At 40.4% G+C, this 26135-nt stretch overlaps 1 long non-coding RNA gene and 1 pseudogene across 2 annotated transcripts in view; one reads left to right on the top strand and one right to left on the bottom strand.

The window, feature by feature from the left end:
* Positions 1-20348, bottom strand: part of Speer6-ps1 (spermatogenesis associated glutamate (E)-rich protein 6, pseudogene 1) — a 40204-nt pseudogene extending 19856 nt beyond the window's left edge. Inside the window, exons 1-2 of the transcript NR_001581.3 lie at positions 20201-20348; positions 13832-13905 (exon numbers count right to left, since the gene is read on the bottom strand). The product of NR_001581.3 is annotated as a spermatogenesis associated glutamate (E)-rich protein 6, pseudogene 1 (transcript). The remainder of the gene's footprint in view (positions 1-13831; positions 13906-20200) is intronic.
* Positions 114-20223, top strand: Gm40644. Its single transcript, XR_873095.3, has 3 exons — positions 114-195; positions 14651-14863; positions 19761-20223. It is a non-coding gene; the product is annotated as a predicted gene, 40644 (long non-coding RNA).
* Positions 20349-26135: the final 5787 nt, after the last annotated feature.

Below are 26135 nucleotides of genomic sequence, written 5' to 3'. Positions count from 1 at the left end.
TGGAATAGTTTTTGGATATATGCCCAGTAGAGTTATAGCTGGGTCTTAAGGTAAAACTATTTCCAATTTTCTCAGGAACCACCAGTTTGATTTCCAAAGTTGTTTTACCAGCTTGCTGTCCCACCAGCAATGGAGGAGTGTTTCTCTTTCTCCACAGCCTGTCCAACATCTGCTGTTATCTTCATTTGTGATCTGGTTAGTATGAGGTGGATCCTCAAGTTGTTTTGATTTGTATTTCCCTAATGACTAAGGATGTTGAACATTTAAGTGTTTCTCAGCCATTCGAGATTCCTCCATTGAAGAGTCTCTGTTTGGCTCTTTACTCCACTTTTTTGTTTTGTTTTCTTTTCTTTTGTTTTGTTTGTTGTTTTTTGAGACAGGGTTTCTCTGTATAGCCCTGGCTGTCCTGGAACTCACTTTGTAGACCAGGCTGTCCTCGAACTCAGAAATCTGCCTGCCTCTGCCTCCCGAGTACTGGGATTAAAGGTGTGCACCACCATGCCCTGCTTTACTCCAGTTTTTAATAGGGTTATTTAGTTCTCTGGAGTCAAACTTCTTGAGTTTTTTGTATATTTTAGATATAAGGGATCTATCAGATGTAGAGTTGGTAAAGATCTTTTCTCAATCTGTGGGTTCCCATTTTGTCCTATTGACAGTGTTCTTTGCCTTTCAAAAGCTTTTTAATTTTATTAGGTCCCATTTGTTGATAGTTGATCTTAAAACATAAGCCATTGTTTTTCCATTCAGGAAGTTTCCCCTGTGTGTGTGTATTCAAGGGTCTTCCACACTTTTTGTTTTCTATTCGATTCAGCATATCTGGCTTTATGTGGACATACTTGATCCACTTGGACTTGACCTGTGTACAAGGAGATAAGAATGGATGAATTTGCATTCTTCTACATGCTGACTGCTGATTGAACCAGCACCATATGTTGAAAATGCCTTCTCTTTGTCAAAGATCAAGTGACCACAGGTGTATGGGTTCATCTCTGGGTCGTCATTTTTTTCCCAATTCTGTACCTGCCTGTTTCTGTACCAACACCATGCAGTTTTTATTACTATTGCTCTGTAATACAGCTTAAGATCAGGTATGGTGTGATTCCCCCACAAGTTCATATATTGTTGAGAATATTTTTTGCTATCTTGTTTTTTTTTATTTATTCCAAATGAATTTGTGAATTGCTCTTTCTAGCTCTATGAAGAAATGAGTTGGAATTTTGATGGGGATTGCATTGAATCTATAGACTGCTTTCAGTAAGATGACCATTTTTACTATGTTAATCATGCTAACCCATGAACTTGGTAGATTTTTTTCAATCTTCTGAGTTCTTTTTTGATTTCTTTCTTCAGGGATTTAAAGTTCTTGTCATACAGATCTTTCACTTGCTTGGTTAGAATCACAAGATTTTTTAAATTATTTGTGATTATTGTGAAGGGTTTTGATTCTCTACTATCATTTTCAGCCTATTTACACTGTGAGCCAAGAAAGGCTACTGATTTGTTAGAGTTAATTTTATGTCCAGGCACTTTGCTGAATGTGTTTATCAGTTGTAGGATCTCTGTGGTCGAATTTTGGGGGTCACTTATGTAAACTATCTATCATCTGCAAATTTTAATATTTTGAATTCTTAGAATTGTATCCCCTTTGATCTCCTTTTGTTGTCTCATTACTCTAACTAGAACTTGGAGTACTATATTGAATAGGTAGGGCCTTGTCTTGTCCCTGATTCTAAATGGGAATGCTTTGAGTTTCTTTCTATTTAGTTTGATGTTGGCTATCAGTTTGTTGTATGTTGCTTTTCTTATATATAGTATTGAAGCTTGAATTCCTGATCTCAATAATACTTTTAACACGAATGGGTGTTGTATTTTGTCAAGTGCTTTTTCAGAGTGTAATGAGATAGTCATGTGGTTTTTTTTCTTTGAATTTGTTTACGTGTTTGTTTATATAGTGGATTATTGGTAGATTTCCATATATTGAACGTTCCCTGCATTCCTGGATGAAGCCTACTTGATCATGGTGATTGATAGTTTTTTTTTTTTTAATTTTTAAAATTTTTTATTAGGTATTCTCCTCATTTACATTTCCAATGCTATCCCAAAAGTCCCCCATATCCACCACCCCACACCCCTATCCACCCACTCCCATTTTTGGCCCTGGCCCTGGCATTCCCCTGTACTGGGACATATAAAGTTTGCAAGTCCAAAGGGCCTCTCTTTCCAGTGATGGAAGACAAGGCCATCATTTGATACATATGCAGCTAGAGACAAGAGCTCCAGGGTACTGGTTAGATCATAAGGTTGTTCCACCTATAGGGTTACAGTTCCTTTAGCTCCTTGGGTACTTTCTATAGCTCCTCCATTGGGGGCCATGTGACCCATCCAATAGCTGACTGTGAGCATCCACTTCTGTGTTTGCTAGGCCCCGGCATTGTCTCACAAGAGACAGCTATATCTGGGTCCTTTCAGCAAAATCTTGCTAGTGTATGCAATGGTGTCTGTGTTTGGAAGCTGATTATGGGATGGGTCTCTGGATATGGCAGTCTCTAGATGGTCCATCCTTTCATCTCAGCTCCAAACTTTTGTCTCTGTAACTCCTTCCATGGGTGTTTTGTTCCCAATTCTAAGAAGGGGCAAAGTGTCCACACTTTGGTCTTCATTCTTCTTGAGTTTCATGCGTTTAGCAAATTGTATCTTATATCTTGGGTATCCTAAATTTCTGGGCTAATATCCACTTATCAGTGAGTACATATTGTGTGAGTTCCTATGTGATTGGGTTACCTCACTCAGGATGATGCCCTCCAGGTCCATCCATTTACCTAGGAATTTCATAAATTCATTTTTTTAATAGCTGAGTAGTATTCCATTGTGTAAATGTACCACATTTTCTGTATCCATTCCTCTGTTGAGGGGCATCTGAGTTCTTTCCAGCTTCTGGCTATTATAAATAAGGCTGCTATGAACATAGTAGAGCATGTGTCCTTCTTACCGTTTGGAACATCTTCTGGATATATGCCCAGGAGAGGTATTGCAGGATCCTCCAGTACTACTATGTCCAATTTTCTGAAAACCGCCAGATTGATTTCCAGGGTGGTTGTACAAGCTTGCAATCCCACCAATAATGGAGGAGTGTTCCTCTATCTCCACATCCTCGCCAGCATCTGCTGTCACCTGAATTTTTGATCTTAGCCATTCTGACTGGTGTGAGGTAGAATCTTAGGGATGTTTTGATTTGCATTTCCCTGATGATTAAGGATGTTGAACATTTTTTCAGGTGCTTCTCTGACATTCGGTATTCCTCAGGTGAGAATTCTTTAGCTCTGAGCCCCATTTTTAATGGGGTTATTTGATTTTCTGGAGTCCAACTTCTTGAGTTCTTTATATATATTGGATATTAGTCCCTTATCCGATTTGGGATAGGTAAAGATCCTTTCCCAATCTGTTGGTGGTCTTTTTGTCTTATTGATGGTGTCTTTTGGCTTGCAGAAGCTTTGCAATTTTATGAGGTTCCATTTGTCGATTCTTGATCTTACAGCACAAGCCATTGCTGTTCTATTCAGGAATATTTCCCCTGTACACATACCTTTGAGGCCTTTCCCAACTTTTTCATCTATAAGTTTCAGTGTCTCTGGTTTTATGTGGAGTTCCTTAATCCACTTAGATTTGACCTTAGTATAAGGAGATAGAAATGGATCAATTGGCTTTCTTCTACATGATAACCACCAGTTGTGCCAGCACCATTTGTTGAAAATGCTGTGTTTTTTCCACTGGATGGTTTTAGCTCCCTTGTCAAAGATCAAGTGACCATAGGTGTGTGGGTTCATCTCTGGGTCTTCAATTCTGTTTCATTGGTCTACTTGTCTGTCACAATAGCAGTACCATGCAGTTTTTAATCACAATTGCTCTGTAGTACAGCTTTAGGTCAGGCATGGTGATTCCACCAGAGGTTCTTTTATCCTTTAGAAGAGTTTTTGCTATCCTAGGTTTTTTGTTATTCCAGATGAATCTGCCGATTGCCCTTTCTAATTCCTTGAAGAATTAAGTTGGAATTTTGATGGGGATTGCATTGAATCTGTAGATTGCTTTTGGCAAGATAGCCATTTTTACTATATTGATCCTGCCAATCCATGAGCATGGGAGATCTTTCCATCTTCTGAGATCTTCTTTAATTTCTTTCTTCAGAGATTTGAAGTTCTTATCATACAGCTCTTTCACTTCCTTAGAGTCACACCAAGGTATTTTATATTATTTGTGACTATTGAGAAGGGTGTTGTTTCCCTAATTTCTTTCTCAGCCTGTTTATCCTTTGTGTACAGAAAGGTCATTGACTTGTTTGAGTTAATTTTATATCCAGCTACTTCATTGAAGCTGTTTATCAGGTTTAGGAGTTCTCTGGTGGAATTTTTAGGGTCACTTATATATACTATCATTTCATCTACAAAAAGTGATATTTTGACTTCTTCCTTTCCAATTTGTATCCCCATGATCTCCTTCTGTTGTCTAATTACTCTGACTAGGACTTTAAGTAAAATGTTGAATAGGTAGGGAGAGAGTGGATAGCCTTGTCTAGTCCCTGATTTTAGTGGGATTGCTTCCAGCTTCTCATCATTTACTTTGATGTTGGCTACTGGTTTGCTGTAGATTGCTTTTATCATGTTTAGGTATGGGCTTTGAATTCCTGATCTTTCCAAGACTTTTATCATGAATGGGTGTTAGATTTTGTCAAATGCTTTCTCAGCATCTAACGAGATGATCATGTGGTTTTTGTCTTTGAGTTTGTTTATATACTAGATTACATTGGTGGATTTCTGTATATTAAACCATCCCTGCATCCCTGGGATGAAACTTACTTGATCAGGATGGATGATTGTTTTGATGTGTTCTTGGATTCGGTTAGTGAGAACATTATTGAGGATTTTTGCATCAATATTCATAAGGGAACTTGGTCTGAAGTTCTCTATCTTTGTTGGGTCTTTTTGTGGTTTAGGTATGAGAGTAATTGTGGCTTCTTAGAATGAGTTGGGTAGAGTATCTTCTGTTTCTATTTTGTTGAATAGTTTGAGAAGAACTGGGATTAGATCTTCTTTGAAGGTCTGATAGAACTCTGCACTAAACCCATCTGGTCCTGGGCTTTTTTTGGTTGGGAGACTATTAATGACTGCTTCTATTTCTTAAGGGAATATAGGAATATTTAGATCATTAACCTGGTATTGATTTAACTTTAGTATCTGGTATCTGTCTAGAAACTTGTCCATTTCATCCAAGTTATCCAGTTTTGTTGAGTATAGCCTTTTTTTAGAAGGATCTAATGGTGTTTTGGATTTCTTCAGGATCTGTTGTTATGTCTCCCTTTTCATTTCTGATTTTGTAAATTAGGACACTTTCCCTGTGCCCTCTAGTGAGTCTGGCTAAGGGTTTATCTATCTTGTTGATTTTCTCAAAGGACCAGCTCCTCGATTGTTTGAGTCTTTGAATAGTTCTTCTTGTTTCCACTTGGTTGATTTCGCCCCTGAGTTTGATTATTTCCTGCCATGTCGCGTCTGCTCTAGACCAGCAAGAAGGACACTACCACCAGTCCTTCTAACAGCAGTTTATTCAGCAAACTTCAGTCTTCATCTCTCTCCCTTCAACTTCAACTTTATCTCTCTCTCTCTCTCTCTCTCTCTCTCTCTCTCTCTCTAACCCTGGGCCTCTCTCTCTTATATACTTTCAGCTCCCATCCACTCACGGTAGGCCACGTTACCTAACCAGGCATGCAGCTTCAGGTAATCAGGGCAGCAGGGGCATGTCTCCACCAAATATGGATTCACCAGTAACATGGTGCACCTGCGCAGCTCTACGATGGTTGTGGCTTATTTTCAGGCGTATGAGGAAGTCAGGTGCAAGTCATAAGACTTAGCTGCAGTCCTGGGCGCCATCTTGGGACTGCTGCCACACCCGCTCCTCACATCTCCCCCTTTTTTCTTTTTTGGCAGAAAGAATGTCTGTAGATAGCCCCCTGCAACCATGCCCCTTACCCGTCCTTGGGAGACAAACAGCATTGGTTTGTTCCCTGTCTTAGGTTGGTGATATGCCCAGGGAGTCTTATCCGTCACTGACTACTTCTCTATCATGCCAAGCCACACTTGGGGAGATTGTTCTGTCTGCATGCAGCAGGTGCATCAGAAGGCCAGGATGCTGATTAATCTATGGCCAGATCTTGATTCCTGCAAGCAAGCCTCATGGGTGAAGGTAGAGGTCTGATCCCCAGTGTGCAAGCATAGGGGCCCTACACAAAACCATCCCTTGGTCTCATCACCCAGAGAGGTCTTGGCCAGCTCCCGTGTCGTTTTTCATGGGGGAAGGGAACTAGGACACTGAACCTTCATGCAATCAGACATGCCTTCCACAGGATGCCAACAGCAAGCTATCCTCTGTGCAGTGCTTAGCCTCACAACCCATGGCATAACGCAGCATTATTTCTTTAGAGCGGCAAGCTGAATCTGAGGAGATTGTCCCTCCTCCACTGTGGCAAAGGCCTGAGCCACTATGGCGGAAGTGCGGGCCTACACACGCTGTACCTGACACATACACCAAACACATAACACACACACTATTACAAGCATACATCCCAGGGCTCCCATCAGCCCTGAGGCAAGGGATCTTATAAACAATAAACACAAAAGGAGGTCACATACAAACAGGCATAGCCTGAAAAGAAACATTCCTTCCTCCAGCAAATTGAAATACAGAAGTTTCAAACACATTAGAACCATTCCAATAAAATTTGCATTACCCCAGGCCCCTCCCGCCACCTGGCTTAAGGGGGAAAGATCAGTGCAGCTACCATTCACCCCACATAACAACCATACATATAAGGGGCACTGCCCAAGGTGGAAGGGAATCAGGAACACTCCTACAAAAAGGAAGGGGGGCCCATCTAGGTTAGGAGGGTATAGTGCCATTGCCCTTGGATATACTGGCAGGCCACACCCCTCAAATCCAGGTAGCATTAGCTTTAGTAGATACAGCTGAACACAATCACTCATCTGTGAAATATTTTGAATCCTCTGAAAACACAACAATCCCCTTTTGCTGAAGCAGCATAGAAAAAAGGCAATTGTAGCGAAGCACCAGATGTAAAGAATTGAGGAAACACTTGAATGCGTCAATGGCATGGGTTTCCGGAACACAGACATAATTCTCCAACATAGCTCTTCAGTTCTCACTAGCGGGAGCATTCCCAGCCACAGAACATCCACGTCCTCACAGCTCTGATTGTTTTGAATTGCTCTGGTCAGCCGTTCTGGGACCCACAGCTGTTGTCAGTGATCCTGGGGAAACACACAAACAGACCCTCTCTCCCAAACCAATTGAGAGCGCTCCTCTCTCACCTGATTCAGCGCCTCATTACCTCTCTGGAGTTCTGTGCCACATCTTTCTCTATCTTCTATGCAATTTCTCACTAACTTCCAGACCGGCAAAACCCCTTTTGGTAAAACCCCCTGTTCCTCTGCAAACCTCAAGTCCCAATGGTGCTTGGTGCAACTTGTCCCAAAACTGGGAACCTTAACTTGTCCCAAAACCGGGAACCTTATCGTTACTTTGTGCCTGCTTCCTGGCAACTTTATATTTACCTCTATTTTATCCGAGGTCCTTCCCAAACTCCTGGGGTCGTAAGTTTAACTTACCGTGAACTTACCCTGCCGGCAAACACTGACTGCTGAAAGTTCTGAACTCATTGGTGGGGGAGTCGGTTCCCCGTATGGGCAACCTTTTGTTGTGTCCGCTCTTGACTAGCAAGAATGACACGACCACCAGTCCTTCTAACAGCAGTTTATTCAGCAAACTTCAGTCTTCATCTCTCTCCCTTCAACTTTATCTCTCTCTCTCTCTCTCCCTCTCTCCCTCTCTCTCTCTCTCTCTCTCTCTCTAACCCTGGGCCTCTCATTCTTATACACTCTCAGCCCCCATACACTCACGGCAGGCCATGTCGCCTCACCAGGCATGCAGCTTCAGCTAATCAGGGTGGCAGGGGCATGTCTCCACCAAATATGGATTCACCAGTAACATGGTGCACCTGCGCAGCTCTTACGATGGTTGTGGCTTATTTTCAGGCGTATGAGGAAGTCAGGTGCAAGTCATAAGACTTAGCTGCAGTCCTGGGCGCCATCTTGGGACTGCTGCCACACCCACTCCTCACACTGCCGTCTACTCCTCTTGGGTGAGTTTGCTTCCTCTTGTTCTAGAGCTTTCAGGTGTTTTGTCAAGCTGCTAATGTGTGCTCTCTCTAGTTTCATTTTGGAGGCACTCAGAGTTATGAGTTTTCCTCTTGGAAATGCCTTCATTATGTCCCATAAGTTTGAGTATGTTGCGGCTTCATTTTCATTAAACTCCAAAAAGTCCTTAATTTCTTTCTTTATTCCTTCCTTGACCAAGTTATCATTGAGAAGAGTGTTGTTCAGTTTCCACGTGAATGTTGGCTTTCCATTATTTATGTTGTTATTGAAGATCAGTCTTAGGCCATGGTGGTCTGATAGGATACATGGGACAATTTCAATATTTTTGTATCTGTTGAGGCCTGTTTTGTGACCAATTATATGGTCAATTTTGGAGAAGGTCCCGTGAGGTGCTGAGAAGAAGGTATATCCTTTTGTTTTAGGATAAAATGTTCTGTAGATATCTGTCACATCCATTTGTTTCATAACTTCTGTTAGTTTCACTGTGTCCCTGTTTAGTTTCTGTTTCCATGATCTGTCCATTGGTGAAAGTGGTGTGTTGAAGTCTCCCACTATTATTGTGTGAGGTGCAATTTGTGCTTTGAGCTTTACTAAAGTTTCTTTAATGAATGTGGCTGCCCTTGTATTTGGAGCATAGATATTCAGAATTGATAGTTCCTCTTGGAGGATTTTACCTTTGATGAGTATGAAGTGCCCCTCCTTGTCTTTTTAGATTATTTTGGGTTGGAAGTCGATTTTATTAGATACTAGAATGGCTACTCCAGCTTGTTTCTTCAGACCATTTGCTTGGAATATTGTTTTCCAGCCTTTCATTCTGAGGTAGTGTCTATCTTTTTCTCTGAGATGAGTTTCTTGTAAGCAGCAAAATGTTGGGTCTTGTTTATGTAGCCAGTCTGTAAGTCTATGTCTTTTTATTGGGGGAGTTGAGCCCATTGATATTAAGAGATATTAAGGAAAAGTAATTGTTGCTTCCTGTTATTTTTGTTGTTAAAGTTTGCATTCTGTTCTTGTGGCTGTCTTCTTTTAGGTTTGTTGAGGAATTACCTTTTTGCTTTTGCTAGGATGTGGTTTCCATCCTTGTATTGGTTTTTTTCTGTTATTATCCTTTGAAGGGCTGGATTCGTGGAAAGATAATGTGTGAATTCGGTTTTGTCATGGAATACTTTGGCTTCTCCATCTATGATAATTGAGAGTTTGGCTGGGCATAGTAGCCTGGGCTGGAGTTTGTATTCTCTTAGTGTCTGTATAACATCTGTCCAGGCTCTTCTGGCTTTCATAGTCTCTGGTGAAAAATCTGGTGTAATTCTGATAGGCTTGCCTTTATATGTTATTTGACCTTTTTCCCTTACTGCTTTTAGTATTCTATCTTTATTTAGTGCACTTGTTGTTCTGAATATTATGTGTCTGGAGTAATTTCTTTTCTGGTCCAGTCTATTTGGAGTTCTGTAGACGTCTTGTATGTTCATGGGCATCTCTTTCTTTAGACTTGGGAAGTTTTCTTCTATTATTTTGTTGAAGATATTTGCCGGTCCTTTGAGTTGAAAATCTTCATTCTCATCTACTCCTATTATCCGTAGGTTTGGTCTTCTCATTGTGTCCTGGATTTCCTGGATGTTTTGAGTTAGGATTTTTTTTTTTTGTATTTTGCATTTTCTTTGATTGTTGTGCCGATGTTCTCTATGGAATCTTCTGCACCAGAGATTCTCTCTTCCATCCCTTGTATTCTGTTGCTGATGCTCGCATCTATGGTTCCAGATTTCTTTCCTAGGTTTTCTATCTCCAGCATTGCCTCACTTTGGCTTTCTTTATTGTGTCTACTTCCCTTTTTAGGTCTTGGATAGTTTTATTCAATTCCATCACCTGTTTGGTTGTGTTTTCCTGCAATTCTTTAAGGGTTTTTTGTGCTTCCTGTTTAATGTCTTCTACCTGTTTAGCAGTGTTCTCCTGTATTTCTTTAAGTGAGTTATTAAATTCCTTCTTGATGTCCTCTACCATCATCATGAGATATGCTTTTAAATCCGGGTCTCGCTTTTCGGGTGTGTTGGGGTGCCCTGGACTGTGCAAAGTGGGATTGCTGGGTTCTGATGATGGTGAGTGGTCTTGGTTTCTGTTAGTAAGATTCTTACGTTTATATTTCGCAATCTGGTAATCTCTGGAGTTAGTTGTTATAGTTGTCTCTAGAGATTGTTCCTCTGGTGATTCTGTTAGCCTCTATCAGCAGGCCTGGGAGACTAGATCTCTCCTCTGAGTTTCAGTGGTCAGAGCAGTCTCTGCAGGCAAGCTCTCCTCTTACAGGGAAGGTGCACAGTTATCTGTCGTTTGGACCTCCTCCTGGCCGAAGATGAAGGCCCAAAACAGGACCTTTCTCAGAAGCTGTGTTGCTTTGGCCTGTCACAGAAGCTGTTAGTTTTAGTTTTAGTAGTCCACACTCTCACCTGTGCAGACTACTTTCTTTGGAGTCCCAGAACCAAGATGGCTCCCGCGAATCCTGAGGCAAAGGCCTCCCAGGCCCGGTGGACACCTGTCCTCTGGCCAGGAAGGTGGCCAGATGTCTGGAGCCCGAAAATCGCACTGCCTCAGAAGCTCTGTGGCTCTCGCCTGTCCCAGAAGTTGTTAGTTTCAGTAGTCCACACTTTCACCTGTGCAGACTACTTTCTGCGGAATCCCGAAACCAAGATGGCTCCTGTGGATCCTGAGGCAAAGGCCTCCCAGGCCCGGCGGACACCTGTCCTCTGGCCGGGAATGTGGCCAGATGTCTGATTGATAGTTTTGATTTTTTCTTGGATTTGGCTTTCAAGAATTTTATTGAGTATATTTGCATTGATATTCATAAGGGAAATTGGTCTGAAATTTTCTTTGTTGGGTCTTTTTATGGTTTTGGTATCAGTATAACTGTAGCTTCATAGAAAGAATTGAGTGGTTTTTCCTTTTGTTTCTGTGTTATGAAAGAGCTTGAGATGTATTAGTATTAGATCTTCTTTGAATGTCTGAAACCATCTGGTCCTAGCCATTTTTGGTTGGGAGACTTCTAATGACTGTTTCTATTTCCTTGGCAGTTATGGGGTTGTTTAGATGGTTTATATCATCCTGATTTAACTTTAGTACCTGGTATCTGTCTAGAAAAATCATCCATTTCATCCAGATTTTCCAGTTTTGTTGAAAATATTCTTTTGTATGGGATCTGATTATTTCTTTTTGAATTTCCTCAGTTTATGTTGTTATTTCTTCTTGTTTATTCCTGACTTTGTTTATTTGGATATTGTATCTGTGCCCTCTGGTTAGTCTGGCTAAGGTTTTATTGATCTTGTTGATTTTCTCAAAGAACCAACTCCGAGCTTTGTTGATTCTTTGTAGAGTTCACTTTGTTTCTATTTGGTTGATTTCAGCCCTGAGTTTGATAATTTCCTGCCATCTACTCCTCTTGGGTGTATTTTCTTCTTTTTGTTCTAGAACTTTGAGATAAGCTATTGAGCTGCTAGTGTATCATTTCTCCAATTCCTTTATGGAGGCACTCAGGGCTATGAGTTTTGCTCTTAGCACTGCTTTTATTGTGCCCCATAAGTTTGGATATGTGGTACCTTCATTTTTATTAAATTCTAAAAAGTATTTAATTTATTTATTTCTTATCTGAGTTATTACTGAGTAGGTAGGTGTTCAGTTTCCACGTGTATGGTTTTTTGTTTTTGTTTTTGTTTTGTTATTGAAGACTAGCCTTTGTCCATGGTGGTCCAATAGAATACAAAGTATTAATTCAATGTTCTTGTATCTGTGGAGGTTGGCTTTGTGTCTGACTACATTTGGTGTTTTAATTATTATGTGATGGGAGAATCTCATTTTTGATCCCATCTGTTTGGTGTTATATAGGCTTCCTGTGTATTTATGGGCATCTCTTTCTTTAGTTTAAGGAAGCTTTCTTCTGTAACTTTGTTGAAGATGTTTGCTGGCTCTTTGAGTTTGAAATCTTCACTTTCTTCAGTATCTATTATTCCTAGGTCTAGTCTTTTCATTGTATCCTGGATTTCTTGAATGTTTTGAGTTAAGAGCTTTTTGTTCTTGGTATTTTCCTTTACTGTTGTGTCAATACCTTCTATGTCATCTTTTACAGCTGATATTCTCTCTTCTATCTCTTGTAATCTCTTGGTAATGTTTGCATCTGTAACTCCTGTTCTTTTCCAAGGTTTTTTCCATCTCTAGGGCTGTCACACTTTTTTATTTCATTAATGTTTCCATTTACATTTTCAGATTCTGGATGGTGTTGTTCAATTCCTTCACCTGTTTGACTGAATTTTGCTGTATTTTTTTAATGGATTTATGTTTCTTCTTTAGTGGCTTCTACTTGTTTACCTGTGTTCTCCTGTATTTCTTAAGGGAGTTATTTATGTCCTTCTTAAATACTCTATCATCTTCATGGAAAGACAATTTAGATCTGAATCTTGCTTCATAGGTGTATTGGGGTATCCAGGGATTGCTCTGGTGGATGAAGTGGGTTCTGATTTTGCCAAGTCCAATTTGTTTTCTGTTGCTTATGTTCTTGTGCTTAACTAAGAAGGTCTATTATGTTTCTGTGGGTGGACTTAAACTTTGATTGGTTTTTTAAAAATTATTTCAAGGAATATACCATTGTGATCTACAAGCCCATGAAAAGAAAGGAAACCTTACATAAAATTCATATTATAATATGTATGGGAACTCCTTACAATGGAGTTTATCAGAATAATTTTGAAGAAAAGTGCTCACTACATATAGTGAGATAGAGAAAATTTACTTAAGTGCAGCAATTTTCAAACCTATGAAGATTAATTCTTATGAAATTATGTTGTAGCCTTTCACTCTGAAAAACAAAATTAACCCAAAAAATATAAAGATGCAGAGTGTGAAGGATAAATAAATACATGTTAATAATTTTAAGTGCAGTTAGGCAAGGACAAGACAATTTTATCAATAATTATGAAAAGGCTAACTGTGAGACATTTACTTTTTCAATATCTCAGTCATTCATGTATTTATTCATACCACTGAAGACTTCAAATATTATAACAAATGTTCTAGGTTCCAAAATGCCTTTCTTTGTGACAAAACAGTCTATTCATGCTACATTATTGCCCATGTATGGTCTACTTCTGAATATGTGACAAAACAGTTTATTCATGCTACATTATTGCCCATGTATGGTATACTTCTGAATAAGATGAAGTAGTATCTTACTCAATAACACAGTTCATATTAATCTGATTCTTTCCTGATCTGCAACTCTTATTGATAGAAAATATTGTCTGTTATTAGCTGGATAATTTTAATGCACTCTAATGCCCTCCTATAGTATTCATTGGACAATGAAAGTATCATTTTAAGCTAAGCCAATTATTTTTCCTGCTCTACTTCAAATATTGCATTCCTGTTGCAAATTTTCAATCTTGTTGACAGTTAAACATTTCCCTCATTTGTAAGGAACAGTCCTTGCTCTATCACTGACTTCATTCACATAGTTTCTTTGCCAGGCACATATCCATTTATTTGACATGTTGCTATTGTATAGAGTGCCAAATATATTCTTATTGCAAGAACTTTGGATGCTCCCTCACTTTGCTAAGAACAGTTTTTTCGGTCCTTACCAAACATAGTTCTTTGTTTCTTGAAGTAGTCTGTTTGGAGTATCTATGGAAGAGTCTACTTTCCTGTCTGCTTTCTGGAAAAACAAAAACAAAAACAAAAACAAAAACAACTTTTATGTTAAAAAAAAAAAGCAAACTAGTCAAAATCCCAGCATGGAGGGATCATGAATTTCCACCATTGACTGAGAAGCTATTGCCATCTGATATTTTCTAGGACTCAGTGATTAACTTTAATAAGGGTGTAACCCCTAAGAGACTATCCATACTCAAAGCAGCTGGCCTTGAACCTGTGCACATACTAACAATGTGGTTTCCTTGATTTTTCATTTGTTTTGATGGAGCACAAGAAGGGGAGAGGAAAAAAATGGAAGTAAAATAGGGGAGGAACTGGAGTAGAGGAAAAGGTAGTTGATTTAATCATAATTATATATATGGAATTTTCAAGTAATAAAAATACAGCATTGGCCGGGCAGTGGTGGTGCACGCCTTTAATCCCAGCGCTTGGGACGCAGAGGCAGGTGGATTTCTGAGTTTGAGGCCAGCCAGGTCTACAAAGTGAGTTCTGGGACAGCCAGGACTATACAGAGCAACCCTGTCTCGAAAAAACCAAGAAAAAAAAAATACAGCATTGATCTAAATGATTCAATAGTTACCCTTTAAAAATAATTTTTGTTGTACTTTTAACAAACTAAAATAAAATATTGTGATATCAACTTGAATGTTACACAAAAGATTATTACATTGAGTATAAGTAATATTAATATGTGCAGAATTATGAATGTGCTGTGTACTGATGTCTATTTTCTCTTTTTAACCTAGGGAGAGTGGTGCTATTTGGACATGTGGCCTTGTTGGAATAGGTGTATCACTGTGGGTGCAGGCTTTAATAACCTAACTCTAGCTCCCTGGATGCTCTGATTCTGCTAGCAGCCTTCAGATTAAGATGCAGAACTCTCATCTCCTCCTATACCATGCTTGCCTGGATGGTGACATGTTGCAGCCTTGATGATACTTGACTGAATCTCTGGAGCTGTAAGTAGCCCCAATTACACATTGTCATTTATAAGATTTGCCTTGGTTATGGTGTCTGTTCACAGCAGTAAAAGCCTGAGACATTGAGTGTGGTTGTTTCAATATGCTAGTCTCAGAGAGTATCACTATTAAGAGGTGATGCCATGCTGAAGTAGATTTGGCCTTGCTGGAAGAAATGTGTTACTGTGGGGGTGGGAATTGAGACCCTTCACCTGGCTACCAATGACAAAAGCTTCTCCTATTTGAATTCAGAAGAGGATATAAATTCTTACCTCTTCAAATGCTATGACTATCTAGACTTATGAACCAATAAGCCAGCCCCAATTCAAAGTTTTTTTTTTTTTTTTTTATTAAAGTTGCTTTGGTCATGCTGTCTCTGTAGAAAAATAGAAACCCTAAGTCAGACTTTGCCAACAGGAGTAAGATATTTACATAGTAGGCCTGGCCATGTGTTTGTTTAGAGGAATGTGGATTTGAGGACATTGATTTGGAAAGTGGTGCAATGCATTAAGGGGTGCCTTTGGCCCATCCCACAAGAAATATGGAAGAAAGTGGTACTGAGGGTGACTTAAACTGATGCAAAAGGTTTTATAGGAGGAAGATATCAGTATGTGGCCTAGAAACTGTTTGAGTGGTATTTTGGTGAAGAATCTGGCTGCTTTTGCCATTATCTGAAGAGACTGAGGAGGCACAGTCTAGCATGAAGAGAGTCAGAAAATTGCATGACAACTGAAGTCTAACAAGAGCCCAGCATAGACTTCGTCCTCTGGTTCACTCTCATGAAAGTGTTTTGATGAAGTTTACCAAGCTGATAAAGGAAAAATACAAAATATGAGGGGCAAGACTTAAAGGAGCACTAAGAAGTGAAATAGAGCTGGATCCTGTGTGCAATGAGATAACAAGCTTAAGGGAGTGATGATCTCAGGGCAAGATTCCAACTAGCTAACCTCATTGTTATTGCATGTAAAGTAGCAATAGTTATTTGATATTCAGCAGTATTACCTGGTTATAGTTTTTATTTGTACTTTTATTTGTACTTTTAATGTGGAATGAACTACTATCCAGAAATGGAGGGTCCTATTGTGATTCAGAACTTGAGGCTGAATGCACAGGCTTTTGATTTATATCTTGAAGAACCATGGCCATGAGAAGCTTAAGGAGATCTCCAAATCAAGACCAGTCTAGAACAGAGAGAGTTGCAGGTAGAGAAAAGCTTAGAGCCAGGCATGGTAGACCATGTCATTAATCCCAGCATTCAGAAGACAGAGCCCTGAAGATCTCTGAGTTCAAGGTCAGTCGACAGAGCAAGTTCCAGGACAACCAAGCTTAGGCAGTGAGTGAAATCATTAAAAATGGAGATTTGGTGATGATGTAATAGAACAAGGGGGCATTTTCCAGCCCCAGAAAGAATCAGAATTTGGTGGCTTCAGCCACATGGCTCTGCTTTTATAGTCAAGATTAGAGGGGGGTTACTGGAACAATTGATACTGCTTAGAAGGAGCTTAGAAATTAGCAGTGGTTATGAAGAGACCATCTGGGTAGACCCTCTGGCATCACTTACATATACTATCCTTTGACTTCTTCTTTTTCATCTGCATCCCCTTGATCCCCTTTATGTGTCCTATTGCTTATTGATTTGATGCTGCCTATTGGCTTGGTGTTTATTGCTTTTATTATGTTTAGGAATATATCTTGTATCCTTCTACTCTGGAGGACTTTTAACAAGAAATTGTATAGGGTTTTTCAGCATCCAATAAGATGATAATGGGGTTTTTATTCAGTGTTTTTGTTTTTTTCAGTGGTTTGTTTGTTTTTTGGATTGAGTTGATGGATGTTCCTATACCTATCCATACCTGAATCCCTAAAATGAAGTCTACTTGAACATCCTAGATGTTGTCTTTGATGTGTTCTTGGATTCTGTGTGTGATATTTGAATGAGTCATTTTCCATCAATGTATATAACGGAAATTCTTCTCTGATTCCCTTTTCATGTTGTGTCTTTTTGTAATTTAGTTACCAGGTTGACTGTGGCCTCAGAGAAGGAGTTTGGCAATGTTCATTCTGTTTCTATTTAGTGGAGTAGTTGGAGGACTATTGGTATTAGGTCTTCATTAAAAGACTGGGAGAATTCTGTATTAAAACCATGTGGTCCTGGGTTTTTTTTGGGGGGGCAGGGGTGGTGAGTGAATAACTTTTGATGACTTTTTTCTTTTCTCTTAGGGAATATAAGGTTATTTAGTTACTTTATTAGATCTAGAATAAACTATGGTAATTGATATATGTCTAGAATATCACCCATGTCATATTGTTTTTTTATTTCAATATTTTGGAGTTTAGGCTTTTGAAGTCAGACCTAATTATTCTTTTAAGTTCCTCAGTGTTCATTGTTATATTTTCCTTTTTCATTTCAGATTTTGGTAATTTGGGCATTGTCTCTCTGCCTTTTCTTTCATTTGGGTAAGGGGTTGTCTATCTTGTTGATTTTCTCATAGAGCCATCTCTGGGATTCCGTGAGTCTTTTAATTATCTTCTTTGTTTCTCGTTGATTGATTTAATTTCTGTTTTATTTCCTGCCATCCAATCCTACCAAACTCTCAGTGGGATGAGGCTTTGCCTCACCTTGGAAACTGTAGCATGTAATAAACAAAGCTCTTGTTGTTCTGTGTGGTGGGTGATACACATGACAGCCTCACTAAAAACCCTGCATAGCCAAGTTTAAGGGTGTATTGAATTAGCCCACTCTGTCAGTGTTACCTGCAAGGTGCCATGAGACATTAACCAAAGTCAGTATACACCTCCACTATATTTTTCATTTTGGTCTTTCCAGTCATATTGGAAAAAATTATAATGGGTTCATGAATATACAAACACACACACACACACACACAAACACAGAGACAGAGACAGAGAGACAGAGTGACAGACAGATAGAAAGAATTTGTGGGAGATATGTTCCTTCTACTATTTTGTTCCCTAAGAAGGAACTCGTGTTTCTAGGTTTGGTACCAAGGATGAGTATCACTTGATGCATATAATCAGCTGATCATCTCAACCAAAACATTTCATGAGTTTTATCTGTATTTATGTTCTATGTGATGTTTGTGCTTGTGTGTGTATATGTGTGTATGTGTGTGTCATTTATTTACATTGTGTACATTCTTTGCAACCTTAGAATGATGTGTAAATTAACAAAAAGACAGTACAAATGGAATTACTGGTGGAAGCTGAGGGCTAGGCAGTCTGGAGTTTAGAATGACTTGACAAGACCTCTGGAGAACTTCTTTTCATTGTAGGTTACACCTCAAACACAATAGTGCTCGTTATTTTTCTTCTGCTGTAGCTCCCAGACTAGGGATGAACCTACTACATTGTGAAGGCTGGCAAATACTCTACCACTGAATTACATCCCAGGGCTGGAATCCAATTCATCTTCTTCAACAATTACAGTGTAGGCTGGATGAAGACACTCAACCAACAATGTGGCCATCTCATGAATGGTTCATGAGAATGGCTTACAAAATGCTTTGAAGATTGGGAATTTTTAGCTATCTGGGAGAGAAAATAAGGAGACTTGGACCACACTGTACATTAAGGACTGTTTAGTCTGTTAAAGGCTGACATAGACTATTGACTCATGTTATATGTGAAAGTAAAAAAAAAAAATCCAGATTAATGTATGCATCTGGTAGGATTTACCAAATACACCACCATACATGAGTAGACTTAGAAAGACCCAGGCCCCTCCAGGTTCTAAGGTATTCAAGAAGTCCCCACAAATACAATAGTAACACGCTAGTGTAGTCTAAATTTTGTCTCAATAGTCTCACCTTGTTTCTAGTGTACTTCTGTGTGAGGTATTGGGCTATGCACAGACAGGCTGGTCTCCAGCTGAGCTGTGGTTTGAACCCCGGAAGGGTGATAATTCACCTACATGACATGGTAGGCATTCCCTCATACTCCTGGAACTCTGGCTCCTGCCTAAGTTACTGCCCCCCCAGCACCCACATGGGAAGCATGGCTAGAAGTAAAGTAGGCAATTTCCCAAGCTTCTTACCTTCAGTCTAAAGTCCTCCCCAGTTACCTAGCAACAGTAAAGAATGAGTATAAGGGTGGCTGCTTGGCTCCACCTCGCTCTTACTTGTCTCTCTCTTGCTTCTTACTCTCACCCTCTCCTTTCTTTGTCTTCTCCTCTCCTCTCATCTCCCTCTCTCCCTCTTACTTTCTCTTTCTCTCTAGCCTTCCCCCATCTGTTTCTCTGTCTCTCTGTCTCTCTGTCTCTCTGTCTCTCTGTCTCTCTCTGTCTCTCTCTGTCTCTCTCTCTCTCTCTCTCTCTCTCTCTCTCTCTCTCTCTCTCCCTTCTATTTTTCCATGCCTTTCTATAATAAAGCTCCAAAACCATAGATTGTCTCTGTTCATCAAGGCTGCTCTCACTCTCACCAGAGTGGGAACCTCTCTTTCCTCATCCCTCTCTCCCATAACCCCAGGGCTTTTGAGAGTATCCCCAGGGCTCCCAGGTTGGGCTGCCCATTGTCCACCCAATGAAGAGTGAGTCAGAGGCTTGGTTGCCCACCTGGGGCTGACTGGAAAGAGTCTGGCAGCCCTCCCATGTCCACCTGACCAGAGTATAGGTGGGACTCTGGTTGGGCTTTGGGTCTTTCCTCTCTCTCTTCACCAGGGGCCCCTTTTAGTTGCCACACTGCTGATGAACTTCTCTCAGTCAGTTCATAAAAATCAGAAGACTTAAAGTAGAGAGTAACCAAAGCCTCTATCCTGATACTCTGCTGAGATTTTAAATGTTCTGTGTGTCAATACTATTTGTACATTACTTCGTCCACACTATAATGCTCTGACTAATCTCCAGTCTCAATTAATTATTTCCATTTTATTAATTGGACAGCAGTCATCTGGAAGAAGCTCTTCCTCAATATACTCCCAGATCTGATATGGGAAAAGGTCAGCTGCAACTGTGTCTCCTAGGTTCCCCACTTGCATGGACATGCTCTCCACCAGAAACAAGTGGCCACAGCTGCAGGCTCCGTTCACTGTGGCTGCTCTTGAGCTTCCTCACCACATTGCTCATGTTGATACTTTTGTTCTTACTAAAAGGGTTTCATCAGCCCAACACAGTCTACAGGAGGCCAGACTCAATTCTGAATTTTAAGGATATGCTTAGGAGATGGAGAAAGTAATGTTCTGAAATCCTTGATGTTCAAGAATTTTGATAATTATGGAAATTATTTTGCTACCCAGAGACTCCAGTTCCTGTGCCTCATTACTAGAAAGGCCATCTCAGGCCACCCCTTCCATGGAGCTCAACATCCACTTCCCAGGACTTACTCCACATTCTCCCAGTCCACTTTCTTGTTCCTTCATTACTCTCAGATGGAAGGCCAGCATCCTCCCTCCTCTCTCTGGCCTCTCTCCCATCCACACTGGCTCTCCTAAAAAGATTGCTGAGTCGAGAAAACATGTCCACCAATGTAGTGGCTAGACACTTGAGTGAATCCTAAGTGAGCTTGTTGCTACAACACTGCTGACATCACAGAAGATGCTAAGAACTCTCCAGGAGACAATAGTTTTTCCAAGAAGGGGTTGCTGATGTCATGGATTGCCTTTGACTCCCTGCTAATGTTCTCCCTGTACTCACTGGAAGCTGAGGTGTATACCTGCAATAGTCACAATAGTCACAAATAACATAAAAATTCTTGTTGTGATTCTAACCAAGTAAGTGAAAGATCTGTATGACAAGAACTTCAAATCCCCTAAGAAAGAAATCAAAGAAGAATTCAGAAGATTGAAAAAAATCTCCCAAGTTCATGGGTTAGCATGATTAACATAGTAAAAATGGTCATCTCATTGAAAGTCATCTACAGATTCAATGCAATCCCCATCAAAATTCCAACTCATTTCTTCATAGAGTTAGAAAGAGCAATTTGCAAATTCATTTGGAATAACACAAAATCTAAGATAGCAAAAAATAATCTCAACCATATATGAATTTCTGGGGAAATCACACCATACCTGACCTTAAGGTGTGTTACAGAACAATAGTAATCAAAACTGCATGGTATTAGTACAGAGACAGGCAGGTACAGAATTGGAAAAAAATTGACGACCCATAGATGAACCCATACACCCGTGGTCACTTGATCTTTGACAAAGTAGCTAAATTCATCCAGTGGAAAATAGAAGGCATTTTCAACATATGGTGCTGTTTCAATCGGCAGTCAGCATGTAGAAGAATGCAAATTGGTCCATTCTCATCTCCTTGTATATAGGTCAAGTCAAAGTTGCTCAAGTATGTCCACATTAAGCCAGATATGCTGAATCGAATAGAAGACAAAGTGTGGAAGACCCTTGAATACTTGAGCACAGGGCAAACTTCCTGAATGGAAAAACAATGGCTTATGTTTTAAGATCAACTATCAACAAATGGGACCTCATAAAATTAAAAAACTTCTGGAAGGCAAAGGACACTGTCAACAGGAAAAAATGGGAACCCACGGATTGCGAAAAGATCTTCACCAACTCTCCATCTGATAGAGGACTTATATCTAAAATATACCAAAAAACTCAAGAAATTTGACTCCATAGAACTAAATAACACTATTAAAAAGTGGAGTACAGAGCCAAACAGAGACTTTTCAATAGAGGAATTTCGAATGGCTGAGAAACACTTAAAGAAATGTTCAACATCCTTAGTCATTAAGGAAATACAAATCAAAACAATCTTGAGATTCTACCTCATACCAATCAGAATGGCTAAGATCAAAACTGAAGGTGACAGCAGATGTTGGACAGGCTGTGGAGAAAGAGAAACACTCATCTATTGCCGGTGGGACAGCAAGCTGGTAAAACCACTTTGGAAATCAATCTGTTGGTTCCTGAGAAAATTGGAAGTAGTTTTACTTAAAGACCCAGCTATACCACTCCTGGGCATATACCCCAAAAATATTCCAACACATAACAAGGACACATGTTCCCCTATGTTTATAGCAGACTTATTTATAATAGCCAGAAGCTGCAAACAACACAGATGACTCTCAAACGAAGAATGGATACAGAAAATGTGGTATATTAAGAGAATAGAGTACTACTCAGCGATTAAAAACAATGACTTCATATAATTCACAGGCAATTGGAAGGAAACTAGAAACTATCATCCTGAGTAAGGTAACCCAGACACAAAAGAAGAGACATGTATGTATCCACTGATAAGTGGATGTTAACCAAAAAGCTCACAATATCCATGATACAAGCCACAGAGCATATGGTGCTTAGAAGGAAGACCAAGGTATGGATGCTTCAGTCCTGCATTAAGGGGAGAGCAGGAATATCATGGGAGGTGGAGGTAGAGTGGGAAACTGGAAGGGAAAGTGGAGGGGGAGGAAATAAGGGGAGCAGCATTAGGTACTTGGAAGGGTTGGGAGAGAGGTACAGACGGTCAGGAAATCAAACAAAAATATGTAGGGGTTAGGAGGTGAGGAACAGAGGATAGCCTCTTGAGGGTCTCAGACATCAGGGAAACATGAGGCTCCCAAGACCCAAAGGAGATGACTTTAGCCGAAATGTGCAGAGAAGGGGAAGAGAAAACCTTTAGGGACCACCTCCAGTGGATAGGTGTGCTTCTGCCCACCCCCACCCCACCCCTACCCGGGCCATTGCCCTCTGTCAAGGATTGGTTACACCTACCCGTCTCAAAGTTTTTAACCCAGAAATGTTCATGAGCAAAGGAAGAACAGGGACAAGAAATGGAGCAGAGACTGAAGGAAGGGCCATCCAGGGACTGCCCTACCTGGGGATAAATCCTGTCTGTGGAAACCAAACCAGACACTCTTCCTGTGTTCAAGAGGTGCTTGCTGACAGGAATCGCAAGTGATGGTTCTTTTTGAGGTCCGGCCTGCAACTGAAAGTGGAAGCAACCATTAGACTGAGCTCAGGGAACTGCTTGGGGGAGCCTGGGGAAAAGCTGGACGTACAGAGGGGGTTTGCAACTCTATTGGAAGAATAACATCTGCTGGCAGGACCACCCAGTGCTCTGAGAGACTAGACTACAAACCCAGGAGTGTATAAGGAGGGATATATAGCTCCAGATACATTGTGACAGAGGGTGGCCTTGCTGAAAGAAATGGGAGGGGAGGCCCTTGGTAGTGGAGAGTTTTGATGCCCTATTGTAGAGGGTTGTTAAAGCAGTATGGAAGGAAAGGGTAGGTGGGGGAAGGAGCACCCTCATCCAGCAAAGGGGAGGAGGAGAGGGCAGATATGGTTTGAGGGGTTGGTGGAGGGGTAACCAGGAAGTGGTATATCATGTGAGATGTAATCAAATGGAATAATTAATAAATAAATTTTTAAAAACCACACACACACATGTGCCAGGCATTTCATTTTACAAATGAAGACTCAGGAGCCAGCTCAGAGAGTCAGGAAAAGCACCCAGCTGACCTTCCTACTCTGCTGATCTCCCAGAAGGAACCCATTCTTTATCCCTCTCCACACTGTCTTAAATATCCTTGAACTTAAAGACCTTCCTTTGGTTTAGTTATTTTCATTCCCTTTCCACTGGTTAATTCTTCTGCCTCTTAAACTGGAGTTGACTTTATTTTGTCTTGCAATAAAGGTGTGTGCTACACCTGAAGCAGACAAGATAGTACAGTAAACAGAAAGCTCTTGGGTTAAAAGTCTGTGCTAGGGATGAGCTACACCATTAAAAGGGTTTTTGTTTGTTTTTGTTTCTGGTTTTTGTTTTTTGTTTTTTGTTTTGTTTTGTTTTTCAGAAAATAGCACAATTTTGGGGTTTACAATGCAATCAAATATCCTGCATCAGGATTCAGCAATGTTCCCTCCTTCATATTATCAAGCTCTCTGACAGTGCTCTGGTTGTTTCTAGGCATGTCTGAGTGCAACATCATGGGAATAAAAGGATCCAAAGGACATCAAAACTGGGCTTTTGAACCTGTTGCACATGGCCAACAGGGACCTAAAAAGCACCAAGGGGACAACTGATCCTTATCACAGGGGATAAATCCCTCATCCCTCTTGTAACATAATTTACTGCAAGATGTCACCATTCCTGGCCTTGGCTCATTGTCCTTTGTGCTGCTGAAAGGAACGGTTCCTGTCCAGGGTTCACCCAACAAACCACAGAAACACTGAACTCAGTTAAACAGGGATGGTTTAGTGAATGTACACCACAACAATGAATAACCAGGGCAAAACCTCAAAACTCTGTACTGGACATTTCTCAAGGCCAGGTCAATGCAAACATCACATGCACAGGGTTTGGAAGTGCTGCCCTACAAGGGCTCTGGCTCAATCCATTTTAGACAAAATAGTTGATTTTGACCTTCAAATTGACAGGTCTTAGGTGAAGCATATAGATTTTGGAATTTCAGAAGATTAATAAATGTAACATACAGAAATTAACATGGTACATGATCAGCATCACCCTGTTCTGAGTCAAGATTTTTGTTTTGTTTTGTTTTATATCCATGACTGGCAGGCATATTAGAGCAAAAATATGAAATAGACTGTTGGCTTAAAACAAACTTGCTATAGTTATGGTAAGCGGGCAAGCATTGTCAGAGAGAACTTTGTATCATTAGGCAAGAGGTCTGCATGACTTTACCATGTTTAGACTACATCCATGGCCTTAACAGGAGCTTCTTGGAAGGAGAACAGACAATGTGTATGTTACCTGTAATGAGGGGCCTCGGCAGTGTTGCTCAGACTGCTCAGTGCCCATTCTACCTCACTCTGTCACTGCAGAGAAACCCAGGGTGCTCCCCCACCTTCACTGTGATCCAGGTCTAGGCACAAAAAGGCCTCAGTTATGCTCAATTTTCAACTAATGTACTTGTGTATAGAAATAGAGTATGGTCACATGATATTGATACTCATCACATCTTACTGAGGGCAGCAAATGCTTGACTACACCCAATTCTATAAAAAGAAAATCTATGCCCTAGGAAGTATAACAAGATAAATCTGGGATGGAGGTGCATGAACACTTTCTGGTACTGAACTCAGAAAGGTGGAGGTAGGAGTAAGATGTATGGTTAAGTAGCCCACCAGATTCACACTGTGTCTGCTAGATTTAATCCAAGGACAAGGAAGTGGAGTATCTATCATGGTTTCTGTCTAGCCCCTTGAAAGGTTCTCTGGGATTTGGTCTCAGGACCTGCTACTTCCTGCAGGGGCATCAACACTCAGGGAAGCTAGAGTTAGTCATAGGCATAGTATCATGCTAGCAGCAGTGGATATTGCTCATTTGTTCAGATGGGGATACCCACTTTAATTTGTTCTTAATGTGAACCTAGGGAAAGAGAGAACAAGGGCCATAGAATAGAAAGATCTTTTCCACTCCTCATTTTTCCGAGAAAGACTTGTAGAGAGAGAGTGGTAAGTTCTTTATAATAGACAAGAATTGGTAGGTTGACCTTCAGTGTTTCAGTGTTGTTTTCTGAAACAGGGTCTCACATATCCCATGTTGTCCTCTACCTGGCTTGCCAGGTTAACCTTCAGCTCAGACAATCCTACTTCTACTTTCCTATAGCTAGGCTTACAAGTGGGGCCTCCTAGGATTGCTAGGACAGCCCTAGTCACAGCGACTTGGGTTTTCTAATGCTGAGGCCTGTACCCACCAGTATAGCTACAGCCATTGTGTTCTCAGTCCAGCCCCTATTTCAGATTGTTAGTATAATATGCCTGCCAATCACTGACATAGAAAAATGACTTGACTCAGAGCAAGGTCATGGTAATCACATCCTCTTATGTTCTGAATGACATTAGTTAATCTTACAATGTTCCATAAAGCTTTATATAGGACCCATTCAATGCAGACTCACTATGCACTGTTATATCTAAAATGGCCTGATCAGGACTGACCACTTCATATACGCTCCCTATGGTTTTGTTTTGATTTCTTTTTTTGTTTTTCTTTATAAGTTAACAAAAATAGATGCTGGGGCCATGGCTCAGCACCCAATACCTCAGCATATTCAAACTGGTGTGATTTCTCAGTAGTTTTTAATGGCTCATTTGCTGATTGTGACATTTTAAGGTAGGATGAGACATTTCTGAGAAGGGTTTGGAAAGGAAACAGTTAGATACATAGGAATTACTTAGGCAATGCCAATCAAGACCGGACAAACCCTGGCTTTAGAAGGAGGATGTGCTCAATGGCTGTGTCCCAGGAATGTCCCCAGGAAATGGTATATGTTTGTGGAACATTGTAAGATTAACAAATGTCATTCAGAACTCAACAGGATGTGAT

The sequence above is a fragment of the Mus musculus genome, chromosome 13, assembly GCF_000001635.26.
Source record: "Mus musculus strain C57BL/6J chromosome 13, GRCm38.p6 C57BL/6J".
Lineage (NCBI taxonomy): Eukaryota > Metazoa > Chordata > Mammalia > Rodentia > Muridae > Mus > Mus musculus.
Note: the sequence above shows the minus strand (reverse complement) of the source record. Positions and strands in the feature narration are given on the sequence as shown.